Here is a 20,420-nt window from a genome sequence, read left to right on the forward strand (position 1 = left end):
TTAGTTTGATTTTCCATCTTTTCATTGACATTTTATTATGTTGTTTTATTAAATAATTCCAGTATCCTTTCTTCATCACATTTCATTTGCCTTTACATTCAAAAACTGATGATTATACTTACAGACATTTAGAGTCTCTCTTTCTTCTCTGCCACCTATGTACGCAGGTAGTTTTCTAAAAGACGTTCAAGAATTTCATGCTTCTTCTGCATGCTGATTATCATCAGTGGTTTTAGTGGGAATGAAAGAAGAAAACTACTGATTCTATCATTCCAAAATATAGAGCCGTTTCTTTAAGTGACAATACCTGTTTTCCTGCACTAGTAGAAGGGCAGAGGTGCCAATATTGGGCCTCCTCAACAGGTGATTATCTGGAATAGAGTACTATTTATTAGCACTGCAGCTTTGTATCTTACTCTATTCTGACAGCAAGCTCATTTTTATTCTACTTTCATGCAGACATCAAAGATGGACGGTCTATTTTTTTATTTGTAAACACAGTACATTATTGCAATTGACCTTTTCATAACTATTAGCCCTTAGAGTTTTGTTGGTTCTACTGATTCCATGCATCACTGAGGATGCACAAACTGCAAGCCTTCAACATTACATTGACAGGTGTAGAGCTACACAAGATAAGTTAGATTGAAGTTCACCTTTGGCAGCCTTAAGAGGGAGTACAGTTGGGATTATATTTTGCTCAGTCAACTCAGGAACATAGAACAAAAACATGCATGGACAATGGGGATAAAGGAATCAACACAAGCAAGAGAAACTGCGTCTTCATTTTTAAATTTCTGCTCTTCAAACAACCAGACACAACACTTTCTTTGCCTGTGCGTTTGACCTTAGATACCCCTCTATGTTTTCAGCCCTGGGCCCTAAAAAGTCTGTAAATTGTGACAAATTATGTGACGTGGGGCTGCTGACCTCCATGGGCTTACTTCAGACAAGCAAATTAATTTCACTTGTGAACTAAGCAGGATTGGAAGTGGGGCCTATGAGAGGTGAAAGGCCAGAGCATTAACCCTGCTAAACCAAAGAGCCCCTGCAATTTCTGAGCAGTGACAAATCCTTCAGGGAAGAAGAGAATCACAGTATGCTACAGCCATCTTCACAATATGTCCACCACTTTGTTGAGGCAGAAAAGCTTCGCATTCGGAATGGGAGTAAATAAAAACAAGTGCTCACAGGACAGGCTTTTGTCTGGCGGTGACATGGCTAAAATTCACCGCTTATTGCTAGTGACAGGCTTCACACTCGGGCAGTGACAAAACTCTCAGCTTGTAAATAACAACCGGGCTTTGCCCATGGAACATGAGGAGGGGGTAAGAAAAGCTCAGACTCCTCAAATCCGATTCTGAAGAAAAATAGCTCAGACAATAAAGAGAAAAGGGATTTATCTGTATTTCTCCAGAGAGGCGGCAATGGAGCATAATCTATTCTTAAAATATAGCCAAAAGCTCTGGCTATGCGTTTTGATGAACCTCCATGAAGGGTGTTGGAGAAACATTTCCTAAAGAGACAGACGATTCTCTCAATTGTAAATAGTCACGAAATATTTCTCTGGTTCCTAGTGACAGGTGCCAAAAAAAACGTTAAAAAGGCAATTATATTATACTCCTATCACAAAGCTATAAGATTTATTATTCTTCATTTCAGGTGTTTTCTCCAGTCTGTTGTGTACCATCTCTTTAATTTTTTTTTTTTAATGACCACATTCTTTGCATTTATAAAATGCTGCTATGATCTCACGGGATAATTGTAAACAGAAATATTTAGTTTTCTAACAACAGACCATTGAACATGAAAGCCTCAGAATAAATTATTTAATTAGATCCTCTTATGAACTGAAAAATAACAACAATTTTAACAAATGCAAAATTAAATAGCACATAAAATAAACCCTAGCAAGTATCAAGTAGCAGAGACAATTATATACAGTATATAAAGAGGAGAAACACTAACCTTTCAGAAGGTTGGCATGGAAAAGTCTTAGGTGTCTTCGTCAACACAAATAGGGAAAATAAAAAAGACAAGCAATATTAAGGCTGTTACATTTCAGTTGCACAAACACAGGTATGACCTATTGTAGAATAATATGTACAGTTTTGGTCTCTGAGTTAAAAAAACATAATCATACTCTAAAATCAATCCAGAAAAGAGTGACCAGTTCCTTTCCCAGGAATACCCAACGCTGAGAGGCCAAAAGCACTGAAATTATTAGTGTTGAACGGAGAAGGCTACAAGAATGGTAGGAGTGTGGAATAAGCTACTCTGCCATGTATGTCTAAAGCTGATATCCCAGCATCTTTCATGGAGCTACTGGATGAAATCTCCAGAATTTCAGAAACACTAACAATCTGGATCATATGTATGGTCTCCTTGCAGTCTTCTCTGATCAACACTTAAAGAGCTCAGATCATTTAGCCTGACAGTGCACAACATTACTTTAAGCCCCAACATGCATCTATCTGCTCTTTTCTGTTACTGATTCCTGATCACCAATTTCTTTTTATAATGTGGTGGCCAAAAATGTGTACAGTGGTCTATATGAAAACTTAATAGTATACAGTACTTTTAAAATAAATCCATAGACATGGGTTTACATGAATAGAATAAATAAGCAATTAAAACATTTCTATATAATAGAGAAGTTCCAGAAATAGAGAAGGCTTCCAATGCAGTGCTTTTTTATCCATTTCAGATTTTACAGCTTCAGGACAGTGATATGAACCAGATATGTGGTGTTGGTACTTCAAGATTTCTATTTTCAGTAATGTTACATAGGCTTGCAAAACTATACCAACTACACTGTTGTTTCTGTTTCACTGATACAATTGGTATACGAGGTCAAAGGTTCACAAATACTGAAATGAATCATCTCTCAAGGAACCTTGCCTTTTTCTCCAAGCTTGTACAACTGGTGAACAGAATTTCTTTAAATTCCACAAGAATTGAGGACCAAGATCAGAAAAGGCTTCAAGTTTAAAGTATGAGTAAATGGCATTATGTCTTTATCATGAGGCTATTCTAGTCTCTATCTTTCCTCCTCTCTATTATCTGCTCTTGCTGTACAGTAGTGCTCTCCTCTTTTTGCATTTCTTATTGATCTCAAGTGCTTTCCAAGAACAACCAAAGGGCTTATTTGCCATTATCTCAAGCATTCGTCTCAGTGTTCTTGACTCACAAGAGGAAGAATTGGTGAGAGAAGACATGCACTTTGAAACACCATTGTTAGCAAAGCCTGGGTTTGCATTTCCATGGAATACAGACACCTGTTCGGGGCAGGCAATTAACAAACCCCTTTCACTCTGAAATGTATTTTTGTTATTATTTCACCTAAAGGGGGTATAATAACAGTTAACAGCTGTTAGTTTTTTATATCAAAATATATCAAATTGAAGTTGTCTGGTTGAAAAAAAACATAATCCTCCATAATTTATCAGCTCTTACTAAATGAATAGCTATTGAAAGTGATATTGTTTTCTTTTCAGATAATATATAATTGAATGTTCTATGTGTGAAACTGATAAACATAAGCTGAAGAAAATAGAACCGTATCCACCTGTATAAATTAGTCGTGTAATTGCCTTATTTTAGAATTAACATGTTTCCGTAATGATTTGTTTTTGTATTTTACTTTGTATCAAATATTATCATGTAATTAAGATTAGCTCCACAGAATTGCCTACTGCTAGCATTCTTTTAGACATCCATCCATCCATCCATTTTCTCATTCGGTTATCTAGTAGAGGGTCAATGGGGGGAGCTGGAGCCTATCCTGGTAAGCTATGGGCACAAGGAGGGATACACCCTGGGTGGGATGCCAATCTATCGCAGAGCAGACCCACAGACACACACTCTCATCAGGGTAAGCTTTCCCAGAAGCCAATTAACCCGAAACGACTGGGGGGAAACCCAATTGAACACAGGGAAACCATACAAACTCCATGCGGGCAGCATCCCCAAAACTGAACCCCAGTGCTAACCACTGCACCACCACGCCGCACTCTTCCAGACATTTCTGTGTTATTATTTTTGCAATTATCACACGTCATTGTAAGGTTTTCATTTATTTCGTAAATTGCGTGTTTCAAGTTTTTACGGTGCTTTAAAAGCATGAAAATAAAATGGCTACATTTTATTTTAAATTCTATTGGTATGATGATCAGTACATTTCGCATAACTTTCTGCCATTTCATTTCTTTTATGCATATGAGTCCAATCTGTGCACCTGATCCAAGAATCAAGTCTAAAAATGTACCTTCTCCTTTGTTTCGGGCAATGGTTTTGATGGAGGAGTGTGTGCTTGTCTAAGTTCATGCCAGAGAGATTCTAGATTCTGAACAACAGAAAGATACATGATAGAGGATTTTCCTATCATCATGCTCATAGCTTTAAAGGCATGATGTTCAAGACATCTTATTTTAAGTTAGTGATCAGGAGGTGTTTGTAACACAGTGTAGAATCACTGTTTACAGTTAAGGAATATTGCTTGTTACCAGGGTGTTACTGTTTAGTGCTCGGCGGCTACTATGTATTATGTCATTGTGCAAAATATATAGTTTTTACAGTATTTGTTATGTTCTTTAGATATAATATAAATCTGAACTCCTATTATAAGTCTCTACAGTGTGCTCTTGTTTACAACACATCATTAAATTTAAATACTGTAGCTTTAGATATATGCATCTTCTAAATAAATAATTGTGATTATAATACATAATTACATGTACTTCTGCTGCTCTGTGAACTAATGACAGCTCTTTTGTTTTTCTGTGTCACCTTATCCACCATTTTCAACATCAAAAACTGATAACAGAATCTCTTTTAAAGTGCCCTTCATCCAACATGTCAGCTGTAAATGCAGAAAGCATGTGACAAACCCTCTCAGACACTCTCCGGTTCATTTTTACATGCAAATAAAAAAAGACCCTACCTAGCTAAGATTGCAACACCCACTTAGGTCAATTAAATGCAGTACTTCAAAATGTTACATTATAGAGGACACTGCTCCACTGTAAGACCCTTTAAAACAAAGATCCCTGAATTGTTAAGAGAGAGCCCCCCTAAGCATTAATTTTGCTGAAATAGAGTGAGGCCCAAGTTATGTCACCTTTCTTTTATAGAGCTCTCATTCAACAGTTTGTGCCAGGTTGCTGATTAAGGTTGAAAGGTTATATTTAATGGCTTACTTTTTCTCTCTCATCCAAGCCTTTTCTCTTCCTAAATCTATCTTTGACATCTGGCCTTTATGTGATTAACCTTGATGAAATTGGGAACACTATCTTTTCAATTCAGCCCCCCTCTCCCTCCCCATGCTGTTTACTCCTTCAATGTTACTTTTCACCAGTTGAAATCAGGGTAATGACTCTGAAAGAAAAAAGAATGTTCTTTCAATAGATAATTAGGGAGATTGGTTTACCGGGGCTACTCAAGGTCCATTCAGGGATTGAGACCAGGCTGTTATCCAAAGACCTAAAGGGTTCCCAAGAGAGACATTTCCCCCAGTTTAATTTCTCAGAGCAGGTGCCTGGCAGGTAGTCAATGGAAGAGTTCTGGCTAAACATAAGAGGCCTTGCAAAGAGGTCAACATCAGAGGTCGTAGGTTAGGATCTTGGGGTCAGTAGGTCAATGGCCACTACAGTGACAGATTATTTGAAATGCAGCTTGTACCTGCTTTGTGTTGATGAGACCTTTTTTTTTAAGAAAATAAAGTCAAGTCATTGCATCATTGACAACAACACCAAAGACCTTACGATTCTCTTCTCCCTCCTCTGCACGGAGCCTAGTTTGGAACAAGAAGTCCTTTTGTTAACATTGGACTGTCTTTTTCAAAAGAAGAGACACCTGCTAATTTGAAATCATCAAAGCCCTGCATCTCATTATGAGTTTGAAAGCTTCCAGGCTGACGCAATAACTGGTCTCCACATTAGGTGAAAGACATCCAGCTGAATGTGAGTGACGTTTAGCTCCAAATCTACATTAGTGAGAATCACAGGCCATTACAATTTCTTGTATGGTTTAGAAGTGGATAGGGAAGGTCTTAAGTACAGTACTGAACTGTAGCAGCAAAGACCACCGTGGAAAATCACATCACATCAAGTGAAAAAGGATGTCAAGATTCACTTTTGAGCTGAACTCGCGCTGTTTGCACAACTCAGACTTTTCTTTTCTAAGGTCATGTGTTACAACACTAATTTGGAATCTCTGTACTTTTGAAACAGGTGAGTATTTCATGTTGTTGAGAGGATCTAAGTACTCTGGTCATAAGGTAACTTGATTCACTTCACCTTGAAACTAATTAAAGGCTCCAGAGTGTCTAGTGGAGTCCATCCGGTCCTATCTAGAGATAAGAGCCAGTGCTTTGGACAACAAGGAAGAATTAAAAAAAGATTTAAATTAAAAAAGTAGAAGTCTAATAACACAAAGAACAAGTACAGCTATCCTTTTGGAAAGTGCTTTGTGAATAATCTTTAACATAAATATTCTTTATAAACATTATGGCCATTCCCTGCTTCTCCCATTCATACCCAAGTACAGGGAATTTCTATTTGTAAATATGAAACCCAGAGTGTTTCAGTTCAAATATGAAACTAGCATTGGTCGCGCATGGGTCAGAGGTTATGCACCCACCCATTTCTAATTGAATTTGCACCAGGGTAATTGATATGTCACTGGACAGAGTGGACATGTTATTGAAAGGTCCCAGAGAATAAAACACTGCCCAAGTCCATTGGAGTGTGCATAGAAAACTACACCACAGCTGCATGGGACTCCTCCCAGGGGAAAATAGTAGAAATGTCAATGAATTAAGGAGGCCGAATAAGCAAGAGACTGAAGAGTGCAGAGAAGTGTCCCTAAGGTATTCTGTGACGTGATCGGTAGAGTTCTATGTGTTCTGATTTCAGACTTCTTACAGGACTGGTACCCTGGTTTATACAGCACACCGTGGTGGGTCTTAAAGGGCATTGTGAGAAATGTGATGGTGGTATTCTACAACAGCTTTCCAAAGTCTCAAGAGCACCAGGAAATCAAACATCTCATAACGACACTTAGCTCACTTTTCCTCATCTATTTTCCGCATTTATTATGTGTCATATACTGTATCTCTTGTGTTATTCTGCCCAGGTGCTAACAGAGGTATCAGTCTGCCCTGTGAGAGCTCTGTGAATGTCACCTGGCCTAAAGCCTAAACTATTTAAACAGTCCCTTTTCAGACAAATTAATTTGGTTGCCATTCAGAACCAAGTTCTGTAAGGGAAATGCTCTTTTGAAATGTCTGTGGGATTACATATGAACTCTAAATTAAAATAAAAGGTAAACCATATCAAATTTGTCTTCCAAAAGTTCTAACCAAAGTTTTCTTCACAAAGTGTAACTGACCCTGTCTAGTTGCTATTAGACCATGAACATTTGTGCCTGCTTTGTCACTTGGTTTTGTGGGAATATCCAGATGTGAAGAAGACATTTTGCAAAAAAGACTTATTTTGTGTCCACTGCTCCAAACAGTAGTCCCTGTTCCCCACATGTTATTTTTCTAAATGACAATATGGATCTTGACCTTATACAGATGCAGAAACAAGTTTACGTGGCTGGAATCAAAGTACTTAAATTGATCTTGATGCAGTGTTGGAAGATTTACATCCCATCCACTGGCATCAGTGGATTACAGTGTATGGAGCTGTAGAGGTGGTCTCGGAATGCTGTAGCTGATACAGTAACGTAGTTACTTGCATCAAGGCCCTTTGGGTGGAAACTTGGATGTGCTACCACAGAGAGCAGTAATGTATGGTGGAGCCGCATATTATTATCTTATTATTTTGTTCTATTTTAAAAAGAAGCAAAAACCGGTCCACAAAAAAAAGCTCAAAAGCTTGATGGCCTCCAAACACCACAACACAGCTCCCTGTACAGGAGGAAAGTCCAGCTTCAATCTAAACAGAAAAAAAGGGTTGTTTTGGCAGTCGCTTGCCATCATCTTCAGTGAGCCTCTCTTATGAAAACACAGCCCTCTCCACTACGGAGTGCTTTAGGGATGGACACAAGAGTGGAATGCATGCATACGTGTGCAGACAGGGCCAGCTGAAATCCGTCATTAAAAAGGAAATATTTGCTTTATTTAATTGAACCCAAAGTGGTTCCTTTAAGGTCTTACTTTGTCCCTTCTGACTTTCCACTGTACCCCCAGGCAGTGGCGGCAATGTAGCACAATAACAAGCCTGTAGCTCAATTAGCATTAGTCTTCTCCGTTGGCAGAACTGGATACAAGAGTAATTGAAGCGTGCATCATTCTCGGATAACTTAAATAATTGGGTTCATTGGAGTAAAGTTTCATGTTCCTTTTAATTCACATATTACAAACTTAAATCTTATCTCCCGATACATTCTGTCCTTCGTCTTTGAAACGCATTCTCCTGAAGGGTCCTCTCCTACATGCTTTACTTTCAATATATTTGTCTTTTCATGGATGGATTTTTGTTGTAGATTATTGGAATTTTTTTTTCTTTATTTATAAATTGACAGAAAAATTACCCTTTAAATCTCAGAAGTTATGGCAAGCAGGTCATGGTCAGTCATGCAATAGGAGACCTCCAGAACCATTTGATTATTGGTAAGAAGGTGTCACAGAAGATATCATGTCATGTACTGCACAATACAACCATGGCAAGTTCTCTTCCATACTCCTGTTTTACTTTCGCATTCTAATATCTTTGGGTCTCAAAGTGATGGCCTCCTTCTTTCTCAGCCTGGTTTGGTTAAGGGTCATAATCTCCCAGGAGTCAAAATTAATGTTGTACTTCTTTCGTGTTGGCTATTACCACCTTATTGTCAAGAGGCAATTTCTCTCTTCATAGGACCTGCTGCATAGTTGGGCAGCAGTCACAGAACGGCCTTCATGGTTCACTCAAGTGTGTGCTACACTTCAGCGGAAATGGGGTCCTTTATCTAAACTGCTTTGGTATAAAAAGAACTAAAAAATATTTTTTTTTAAATAATGTAATATTTTCTTTAGTTTCTTTTATTGTCTGTTAGTTGATAGCATTCCAATAACAGCATAATACAGGAGCAGTGAAACATTATATTCTCAGCAGCTACCACTCCAATACAATACGACACGGTGTCTCTGTTGACTGCTGATCATATATACGGAAAGAACACTGGAAGAATAAAAACAGAAACAACAGGACAGAAGAGAAAACGAAAAACAAAGAAATGTAAGGAGCAGCAAAACGAAAAGACAAAACAAGGAAGGAATGATTAGAATCTTCACAAATGGGTCGTTTCTGGTACAGTGGATTGTCCTTGAGTTGCAATGTGTTTGTCTCTCCAAGAAGTGCCACTGGCAAGTCCCTGGAGTGGGTTACCGGTCTCACACAGCAAAAGCTAAATGCCCCGAGCATCTGTCTGCTAACCTGCAATCTGCACGCAGCGAGCGGTACACAGCTTTGCTTTCAGTTCCTGAGTTGATAGTGGGGACAAGCAAATTGTGGCAAAGACAGGACAACTCCTTTTTAGGGTTCAAATGTGTGTCAAGATTTCTAGGGGACATATACTCTCCTGGGGCATGTGGTGGTCTCTTTTCACTGACGGAAGCAGAGGTTGAACTAAGCCTTAAATAAAGCAGGCATAGCCAAATTATTTTATAAGCTTATAGAAGACACAAAGATCTTTAAGAAAATCAAAACAACTGGAAAATAAAATTTAGACTGTCCATTTAACTCCCTGAAAGTCTGTTCTGCTACTACCTGTGTTACATTTGTCATAACAGTATAAAATAATGCTCAGTTTTGTAAATGTCAATTTCGAAATTGTCTAAAACAATAGGAAACACGGTTTTGTCTGTTTTTTAACTTTCTGTTACAATGTCAAATTTCTTTAATAACTGACACTTTAACAAACACATCAACATGTTTATTAAACTCTCGGCTGGCTCAGACAAAAACCACTTGTAATTATTTACTAAGACTCTGTGGTTGAAAGGGAGGCAGGGAGGTTGTCTTATTCAGAGAAGCCTTCAAATTTGACGAACAAGAGAATCAGACTTGACACTGTCATCCTTCATTTTCCATCGGTTTCATGAATAAAGGCTTCATTGATCATATCAGAGTGAAATGAATTTCTTTCCACATAGCTGACCTGCCAACACATAACAATAATTAAGAAATCCAAAGGAATGCCCTCTGTTGCTAGCTGAGGTTAAAGGTTAGAATGTCATTGCTCTTTCTTCATTAAATGCACTGAGATACTTGCTTTGTCCACTAATGGAGGCCATGGAGAACCCACTGACCATGTCTCCACCATATGCTAGCAGATTTATGTCTGTGATTTATCAGGACCCTATAACACAGATAAGTTCACCTGTTGCTCTCAGTGCGCCAGTGCACCTGATCTAAGTATTTTTGAAGAAATACAGGGGTGTCAGCATTACAGCAGCAAAACAGTAAAGAATGAAGTAAGGTGTCACAAAAATAGAAAGTGAAAGTGAAATGCCTAATGTATTAAATAAATATTTCAATTCACTTAGGTGTTGACCAAAAACATAGAATACACAACATGCCCTTGACTGAGAAGGGATATAGTTACATGTTAAATGGTATTAACAGAGAAAGACAGGAGTATTGCAGGCATCAGAACCACTTAGGATCAATCTCCAGGGCCCGATCATATTCTACCAGTTGTACTTAAAGAAACCAAAGATGTTACACATAGACTGATAACAAAACTTCTCCAACACTCAACTCGCTTGGCAAACAGGCCAATACCATTGACTGGGAAATGCCCACGTCATACCCATCCATTAAAGAGCAACAAAACAGAACCAAGTAATTGTGGACCAATAAGTCCAATGTCTATTAGATATACAGATAAGGAAAAAACTAACTAATTAGAAGGGTCACCTGTATGCAACAGAATTCGGGGGTGTAGTCAATGTGGATTTAGGCAGGCCTTGCTCTGCTAACTTGTTAGAGCTCCTTGAACAAGCAGCAGTATTGGATAGAAACTGTGCATCTTACAAATATATTAGATATTTTATATAAATAAGGTTTTCACAAAGCTTTTGATAAAATTCCTCATTAAATAGTATTAATTCAAAGTATTATATGAGAACTTGCTATGGGATAGAAAACAGTACACAGATAAGTGGTGAAGACTCATACTGGACTGATGTGATTAGTGGAGTACCACAGCATTTCTTAATTTACATTCACAATTTGGTTTCTGGTATAGTTAGTAAGGTAGTCAATTTCAAAGATGAGTACAAAATTGAAGGGTCTATATACAGATACAACTATAGAAACTGAAAAAGATTTAAACAAAATAAAGACTGGGTATAAACCTATCTTAAAAACATGTCTTCTGAAACATGATGGGAAGCAATAAAAACAATGTGAGGATATATTGTATAACGTAGAACTTAAAGGGATGTTATGTTAAAATGTTAACTTCAAAACATTTGAAAAAAATGTTTTAATGTCTCTTTTCTGTTTGCCTGTTAAATTGCCTGTTAAACTGGAAATCATTAGCAAGGTTACCCAAAACTGACAATTTCCTCAGATTTTGCTACATAAGGAACTCATTAATACTGATAAAATTGATATGCTCCCCCAAAAAAATCATTTTCAATATTTAGTCATTCAGAATTTCTTCTGCTCTAATATTTACAAACTCTTCAAGATCCTGTTTCCTCTAGCAAGAGAGTGACAGCAATGAAGGAGATTTTTTATGAGGTCGTTTTGCAAGCTAGTTTAGGCACTGGGTCCAAGCTGAAAGCCAGCAAGCCTGTTTGTTTCCAATGGCAGTAGACCGTGATCAATTAAGCCTCCATTAGCCCCAAAGAGTATTGAAGTCTGAAGTCTGTGTCTACGGACACAGAGAAGTGACCTAACCGGTTCTCAATGAGACATTAGAATCTGATATGGTCTAAAGCATAAACACTCATTTGTTTTCAAAGCCTTTCACAAACAATTAAATAAGCAGCAGACCCTCTGCCCTATGAAAACAAACACGGAACCATAAATATTTGTGCCTTGCTTTGGTTTTGACTTATTTCCAGGCTCTGTGCAAACATGGGAGGACATCCTCTTCCACTCAGATGAATGCAGCAGTGGTCAACACGTCAGGGTTATTTTTACCATCACAGAAGAGGAACACTGGAGCTTTTGATCAATTAAGTCTGCCTGCTGCATAAGACATAACATATTTTCACTTTCCAAATCATGAAATAGAAATAATTACAAGCTTTTTAATGGATAAAATAGAGAAGCCGTGGGTATATGGTCATGACTGAAATTCGTTTGAAGAACATGTAAAAATATAAATAACTGATACATAAGGGTTTCGGTCCGTATGCTGTCCTTACACTAGAACTTTAGAAGACCAGAAATCAAACATTTGACACCAAGCTTATTGGACTATTTGCAATTTACTTGTTTATTTTATCCACCAAGAGGTACAGACCTCAGAAACGTACATACTCAAAACCGTTCCCTGCTTTATAACTCCATATCCACAAGTCAAGACCTCCAACTTGAACCCCAACTTGAACCTGCTGCTCTCACTCAGCAAGACATAAATCATTCCGTTCCAAGCACCGACGCCTGCCTGCCACTGAGTGCCGAACTTGACTCCATGGCAATAAAGTCCGTAACAGGATACAGAAACTAATCCTCACTGAACAATTGCTCACATACTTCAGCCTGCAGTACAGAAGCTGAGAGACAGTCCCGGCCACTATTATCGAGTTCACAACGATCCGCTGTGAAAGTTCAGGAAACTGGGGGAGGGGGATTATTAAGACACAACTGTCAATTCCTTGTTTTCACAAACTGGCTCTGGGTACAGACTCCATACACCATCCTGCCAAGGCAACAGATTCGCTTTACAGCTGTGCGACCTCATGATTCTATTCCATTTTGCTAATTGTTGATTTAGCAGATCTGACAGAATAATCTCACAGTACTAGAATGCACAACCACAGAGCTGTATGGGTTTTCCCACTGTCATTTCACATGACTGTTCAACATCAGTGTTCTGTATGACCTGCTGTATTGGAGTGCTCCAACACAGTCATCAGATGTGCATGCATGCACGCGTACAAACATATTAACTCTGGGTCAAGAGTGCTCATTTTAATGCGGCAGGCCTCTGTATATATACAATAATTTAATATCAGTATAGTACAAGAAAATCATCAATTTGATTAACAGCTGTGCTACAGGTTGTCTTTAATCAATCGATCAGCAATGTGGTTTTGGCAAATGTTATATTTGTTTTCCCCATTGGCAACACAAAAAGTGGCCATGCTGATGATCAGGCAAGAAGCAGACAGCTCTCATATGCTTTCAAAAACAATTTTCAATGGTAATGGTGTGATCGTACAATGTTAAGAAATTTCTCTGGTCGGTAAAGTGTGATATTCACTATCTTAGGTGGAAGGCCTGTGACGTTACACCCTATCCAGACTGCAGTCCTTATTACACATTACTCCTGTGTCACAAATGTAATTATCCCATATGGACAAAGCCCATTCAAGAATACCATTCACCACGACATCTACCTACATGGACCAAGTTGTTAAGAAGATGTCTGCAATCTCAATTTGACAAAATGTGATTGCAGATTTTGGACCATATCTATGTGAAGTCTTCTCTTCATGTCCACACCCTGCCCATGGTGCTGTGCTTCCTTCAGGACAGCAATTTCCTCCCACAATCCAAAGCCATGCTGTTGAGGATAATTACCATCTCTCACATTTTCCCCAGTAAGTGTGAGTGCCTTCAGACCCTGTGGCTGCTAGGTTAGGGCTCAGCTCATTGCATCCCAGGAAAGATAAAGCACAGAGACTAATGTTAGTTAGTTTAATCTCACCTCATCTGTACCGCATGTATTAAAAGCTGTGTTGATTTATCAGTGGGGACAATTGAGAATTGTTATGTTACCTTGGGACAAAAAAGGTAAAGAGGGTGAGTTCCAGCATCCAAAGAAGAGTAAAGCAGCAGAATTAGTTTTCTTAGCATTAATGGATGGAAATAACACAGTGTTGTTGTGTTATTAACCTCAGGAAACGTACCAGAGAAAAACATCAGGTAATGATGTGCATGAATTCCGTATTGTATTAGATTTACCTGTTACGTAATAAGTGCGGTGGATGTAGGCTAAGAATTGGTCTTACACTTAAAGACTGCCAGGACCTCCGACACCAAGCTCTTACGATTCCAGTTATTATACTTAAAGTTATTACAGTCAAATGTCCTGATTCCTCAAAGTCCAAGAAGCATGTGGAATGTGACTGAAACAACGAACAAAACACTCACAAGGGACTCAGAATGGCTCACAGTACAGCAGAAGACACTTGTGTTTCCAACAAACTGGAGGATTCTGTGCCCTTGGTTTCCCGGTAGGTGATTGCACTTTTTTATAAATTGTCAGCACTTTGAAAACAAGAAAAGGGGAGAAAGAAATTAACTGAGTCCTCAGCAGGACAGAGCTAATAAAATCACAATTGCAATGCGGGACAGGCAGGATTATACCTCTATAGAATGGGCTTTTGGCATCCTTTTCTGTTTTAGCTGGAGCAGCAGATTTCTTTGATGGCTGGCCACCTTTATGGAGGGGCAGTGCGGCACATTACAGCGCTCTTTAGATTAACGCGACTGCAGCAGAAGTACATTACTGGCGGTGGCTGGAGCCTGGATTGTCCTCCCATGTTAATATTCCCCTAACAGTGCTTTTGATTTTATTTTCATTTTTCTTTTCCTCGTCCCGGGATCAAATTAGGATCGATCGCTGCGCTGGGGCGTGCGAGGGGAATTGTGTTGTGCGCGATTGTGTGGGCCCGCCTTTGTGAGCATTCAGGCGACTAAATAGAATGATTTGCCCTTAGATGTCAAATTTCCTCGGAGACATGGATGTCAATACCAATTAGATTGTCTACAGTTGCCTTGGTCACTCAAGACCCCTCTTAGTCCTCTGTCTACCAAGGTGGGAGGAGGGGTATCTCTCTCCTTCCAAACCCATGGCTCCAAATCAGGTTTATGACTTGCACAGCACAGACATTACACTAACCCCATTAGGATCTCTGGGGGAGAGAGAGCTGGGAGGAGGCGGAGGGCGTGAGGGAGACCAAGGCGCTGCCTAAGAACGTCTTTTGGCATCTGTTGAAAGGTCAGAGTCTACTGGTTAAAGGTCTGCCAGAGAAAATAGAAGAGGAAAAAACACAAACAACCAGGGGGAAAGAAGAACAAATGAACAAATGAAATTAGGAAAGCAAGAAGCCTGAAAGGAGGTCTGGCTCCAGCCAGTGGCATTGTTACTGCCGGTCTAACATGATAACGCGACAGACAGATGTGGCCGAGTGTTTGACAGCAGGATAGGGTTTGCCACTGGGAGGGGGGCAGAAGAACATATATGGTATATCTCTAGGAACTGAAGTAGAATACCTCTTAATTAAAAATAAAATAATAATAATTTCTGGGCACAACTGACTCTTAATAAAAAAAATCCCAATAAGGTCTTATGGTCACCCAGCACATAAAAATAGAAAAACCCTTACTTATAATTCATGCCAACTGTTTTTTTTTAATACTGTCTGTTATTCCCGTAAGATGTAATATTAGCAGACTGCATTTGAGCAAGATGACATAGAAACATGCTACTATTTCAGGCTAGCCCTCTCCCTGCAAGGTTGTACCCCAGCACAGACCTTCATTTCTGACCATGGTTTATACACAAATTAAATGTCTGTTACAAAATCTGGCAAAAAAAATTAGCAGCAAAGATACTGACTAGCAAAGACAGAGCAGTACCTTGCACATCAAAGTGGGTGGTCAGGGTACTCCTGTAAAAATGTTCGATTTGACCACAACATTACAGTCCAGACTTTCCCTTCTGAAGGTTTGCTGAATGTGAATGTGCATGTTTTTTTTGCAGATTTTCGATGGATCTACTTTGTTTTTCCTTTGTTTCCCCAGGAATGACATAATTTTCCCTGGGTAACTGTGCTTTACCAAAGGCTTCACTGTAGTTTGCAACAGGTCCATGTGCTTTCATTGTGACTTACCAAGGTCAACATTTACAGGCGTCGCTGGTTAATGACTGAATTATGTCATTAGCCAGCTGTGACTGGGATTCCCAAAGCAATGGCCCATGGTTAGTTAGATGTTACCAGGAGTTGCTGAAGCATCCTCAGAATAACTGCTAATTCTAATTTTTCAGAAATGTTTCCTAAATATTTGTCTATGTTTTCCCAGTCCTGAAGAACCCAATTTCTACCAAATTTCAATCTAGCTGGGCTCTTGATTGATTAATTAACCTAATTACATTAGTGATTAGATCATTATCATTTATTTATATTCTATACCTATGAACTACTCTGGAAAGTTTCAAACTAGATAGACACTTTATTGTCCACTACTTTGGAAATTGGTCTATAGTGCAGAAAACAATCTAAAAATGTCAAAATAAATAGTCAATTACAAATGATGATCCATTCATCCATTTTCTACCCACTTTATCCAATACTGGGTCACAGGAGAGCCAGAGACTATCCCAGCAAGCAATGAGCTTAAGGTGGGATACACCCAGGACAGGATGCCAGTCCATCACAGGCCATGCACAGACACACATCAGGGCCAATTTTCCCAAAAGCCAATTAACCTACCAGAATGGCAAACAAACATAATTATGCATGAATAATTATAATAATACATTAATTTAATTAAAGGGAAACTTTAGGGAAGCCAGGTTGTGTAGCGTTGAATTTAGCCAGGGTTGAGACCTCCTACTTCAGCATGATCCTTCAATGTTCTGTTTAAAGAAGTCCAGACCTTGTTTTTTTTGTCTTAGCCCAGGGACAGCACCATCTACACCACACTGGTGTGGAGGTTCTGGGCCACGGGGAGGAGTGCCACCTACTGGTCCACTCTCACCACTAGCAGCAGGATCCCCATTTTCCTTCGAGTCCTCCCATCTCAGTACTGTTCAAACCCCGTGTTCCTTTACTTCTGATTAAGCAACCAGATCAGGCTACAAGGCAGTAGATTTGCTGCCACACTGACCTTGTTATAATGTTTACCATATCAGAGTAAAGAAGAAATATTTCATTTAGTGCTAAAAAATTAATTTAATTTTCTTGTATCCCCTGCACAGTAAAAACTGAGATTGTATTATAAACTCATTTGTGAAGTGCCTGTACTGCAGTTCTCTGTTAATTACAAGTAATCTGTAATTACAAGTTAATTACAAGTAATTATTTGCATCATATTTGTTGTTCCTGACCAGCTGAGAGTAGGCACTGTCTTCATTAGTGGAATAATGAAGCTAGGTGGAATGGGAGATGCTCATGAGATGGTGAGGTGGAAGTTCTGGGATATTGACTACGGGGACAGTCTGGAATTACATGAGGCTTTTGTCTCTTGAAATAGGAGGTAACACTCCTTCGGAAGCTTTGAATGACAGCTGTGAAGTTACTCTCTGCGCTATCAGCAAACTTTTGTTAGATGTCTTGGTTTCCTGCTGAAAAAAAGGACAAAATAAATTTTGCCCAGTACAGAACATTAGTATTTCAAATATCCCAAAGGCTGCATTAGAATTCCGGTATTTACCAGTCTTTACTATTTCTTTCTTTATAAAAGAAAGTGGATACTAGCTGCTAGCAGTCCTGTGTGTTTTTTTAAGTCCTTGCTGCCTCAGAGCCCATTACCTAATATACGGTATATTATATACTGTGTGGGCACAGTTTAGCAAACCACGATTTAAATCGGGAGATACATTTTTATGCGGCTTTCTTATGTGTCCAGTGTCAGGTGGACACTTTATCTGAAAAGAAAAAATTGATTTGCAAAAAATCGTAACTGCTCCACTGTACAGGACTTTGTCACAGCTCAAGAGCTATGTCTCAAAACTTAATCTTTGCACACCTTAACTTTATCTTTGGCCTATAGACAATTTGAATTCTATATGAAAACATGTATTTGTAACTGCTGTAATTATAAGCAAACATATTATCCAGTAGTCCCCTATAATTAAAATCTGTACACAGCCCTGGCAGAGATTTCTTTCCTTCCTTTGCAGGGTGCATGTAGATGTTTCCTTTAAGGCACTTTGAATTTGCTCTCATCCATAACACAACACGGGTCAGATGACACTTTACAAGCACTTTCAAAATACATTGATCTCTATCTAGTAAGAGGACTAACTAATGTCAAACAGCATTCTTTTTGCTTCCACTTGATTCAGAGCTATTTTTCATCCCTTAGGGTAAATTTATCAGAGTGCAATAGGAAGAGACAAATAAAAACTGCTTACCCTTTGTACATTTTTTAGAAGTATGCATTTTCCTACTTTATTTTGTACTGCTTTTCTTGTTTTCCAAGACATGGAGAACTACTGTAAGGGATGGTGTACTGTGGACATGGGTATTAAACCTCACGTCTCTCAAATTATTCAGGTTCATTTTTGGAGAGAAGATTTATGTGGAAAAGGCTACTGCTTCCTCTGACTGTGTTTCTATACAAATTTAGGGTATAGAATTTCCATTTTAGTGTAATTTGAATGAAGTAATGAAAGACCATTTTAGCATCAGGAGCCAAATAAGGATATACAGTAGTAAGAAAGAGTTTTAGAGTTATAATGGCTCACAGACACTCTGCTGTTTTTTTAAAGGTTAGACTGTCATGTAAAGGATATATATTTTGTTGTGTAATAGTTTTACTTCTTTATACTGCCTTCTGATATTGGGAGGGCCTACAATATAAAATGTCATCTATTAGAACAGGATTTATATCAACAACTCCTTTTAAATGTTCCTTTGCCAGTTCAAAGTTCTGTGTCAAATCATTATAAATAGTTCCTCCACCTCCATTAAGTCTGTGGTATTAAAAGAATCTCACCATTCTCCATAGCCCTGTGAAAGTCCATGTTTTGTACATGTATTTCAATAGCAGCTGCATGAGACAGGGAAACACTTGAATTCAAGGAATTCATTGCAAGAGTGAAAGCAGGACCTAAGACAATTGAGTTATAGATTTGGGCATTTCTCAATGAAAGGATTTTCTTGTGCCTAAATAGTCCATTAGATACCGTATGCTATGTCAAAAACATTATGGGACAGAGTATTAACTCTGACTTTTTCCATACCCCAAACTATTTAGGGACAAAACAATGCCAGCTCTTCATTCAACCCATTCCATCTCCACAAATTTTGATTGCTGTCAGCGCTGTAAGTCTCACCCAAAGATCATCTATCTCCTTCACTGGTATCATATTTCCATAACCTTTTTTTCATTGCAGACACTGGCCGGTGACCTGTGAAGACAATATTTAGATAAGAAGCAAGGGTTCCTTTATGGTTCAGGAGCCCCCACCCCCATCTGACAACTGCATCCCTTTATATAACTAACCTTTCTCAGCTTTTTCTTAAACATCCTGCCTAGGCTAGACCTGAATGGCTTTTATTAAAGGTAAAATGAGAATAGTAGACTGTCCATTGAAGAGGAGAGATTGTTTTTTTCGTTTGTTTCATTTGCCTGTCAAGAGGCTAGGCCCGTGATACGCCTGTAATCAAAGGGTACTTTTTAAGAAGGTGAATTTAAAACGGCCGGAGAGCACAATAGCTGACATTATCATCCGATGAAACAGCAGTCTCTGTCAACACAACCTGCCAAGGAAACTATGCTAGGACTGAGAAAAATCTGAGGCGAACAGTTTCTGCTGTATGTTTCCAATCCTGACAAGTTCAATCAGGTAATAACTAGGGTCATTCTCTTAGCCCCCCAAAAATGATAAAGATATGAACATACTCTAACTGGATAAAATTAAACGCATGCAAGAGTACAAAAAATGTATGTTTTGAGGTTCTGCCAGTCTGAATTCTGTTAAACAGAACAGAGATCTGATGGATAGAAGGAAGTTTGTCAGTTTCCTTTTTTTTCACTCTTCAAATTGCATTTTTGGCCGGATTTCTCAACAGGCTTTTCACCAAGATGGAGCAGCTGTAAAACTGCGGAATGGTTTTGGAATGATCAAAATCTTTCTGTTTTCAGTGTTTTGAATTTTAATTTTGAACAGCACATATTTGCATACTTGAGCATAATAGTTTATTTTGGTGGGTGACATTCAAGTATTCCAAGGCGACCTTTATTAGGCATAACAAAGAAGAAGAGAGATTATTTATAAACATTCATCCTCAATTAAACATTCATTTTAATCATCTTATTAAAATTCAACCCATCCTCCAGCAAAAAAAATATGTGTTTATACCTGAACTATGTGCTATTAAATAAAATACAAAATTCAGTGTTCTGACAGTTTTCTTGGAAATGCTTTTCTTATCATATTATTTTAGTTTATTGTAATGTAGCAAACACAACAGCAGACAACAGACTTTCAAAGACTTTCTGAAAACTGTAGAGTTT

General features: G+C 38.5%; 1 long non-coding RNA gene across 1 annotated transcript in view; it reads right to left on the reverse strand.

The window, feature by feature from the left end:
* Positions 1-325: 325 nt before the first annotated feature.
* Positions 326-20,420, reverse strand: part of LOC138224496 (uncharacterized) — a 75,796-nt gene continuing 55,701 nt past the window's right edge. The window contains exons 2-3 of the long non-coding RNA XR_011182991.1: positions 1,969-2,003; positions 326-371 (exon numbers count right to left, since the gene is read on the reverse strand). This is a non-coding gene — a long non-coding RNA (uncharacterized lncRNA). The remainder of the gene's footprint in view (positions 372-1,968; positions 2,004-20,420) is intronic.

The sequence above is a fragment of the Lepisosteus oculatus genome, chromosome 22 (genome assembly GCF_040954835.1).
Source record: "Lepisosteus oculatus isolate fLepOcu1 chromosome 22, fLepOcu1.hap2, whole genome shotgun sequence".
Classification (NCBI taxonomy): Eukaryota; Metazoa; Chordata; class Actinopteri; order Semionotiformes; family Lepisosteidae; genus Lepisosteus; species Lepisosteus oculatus.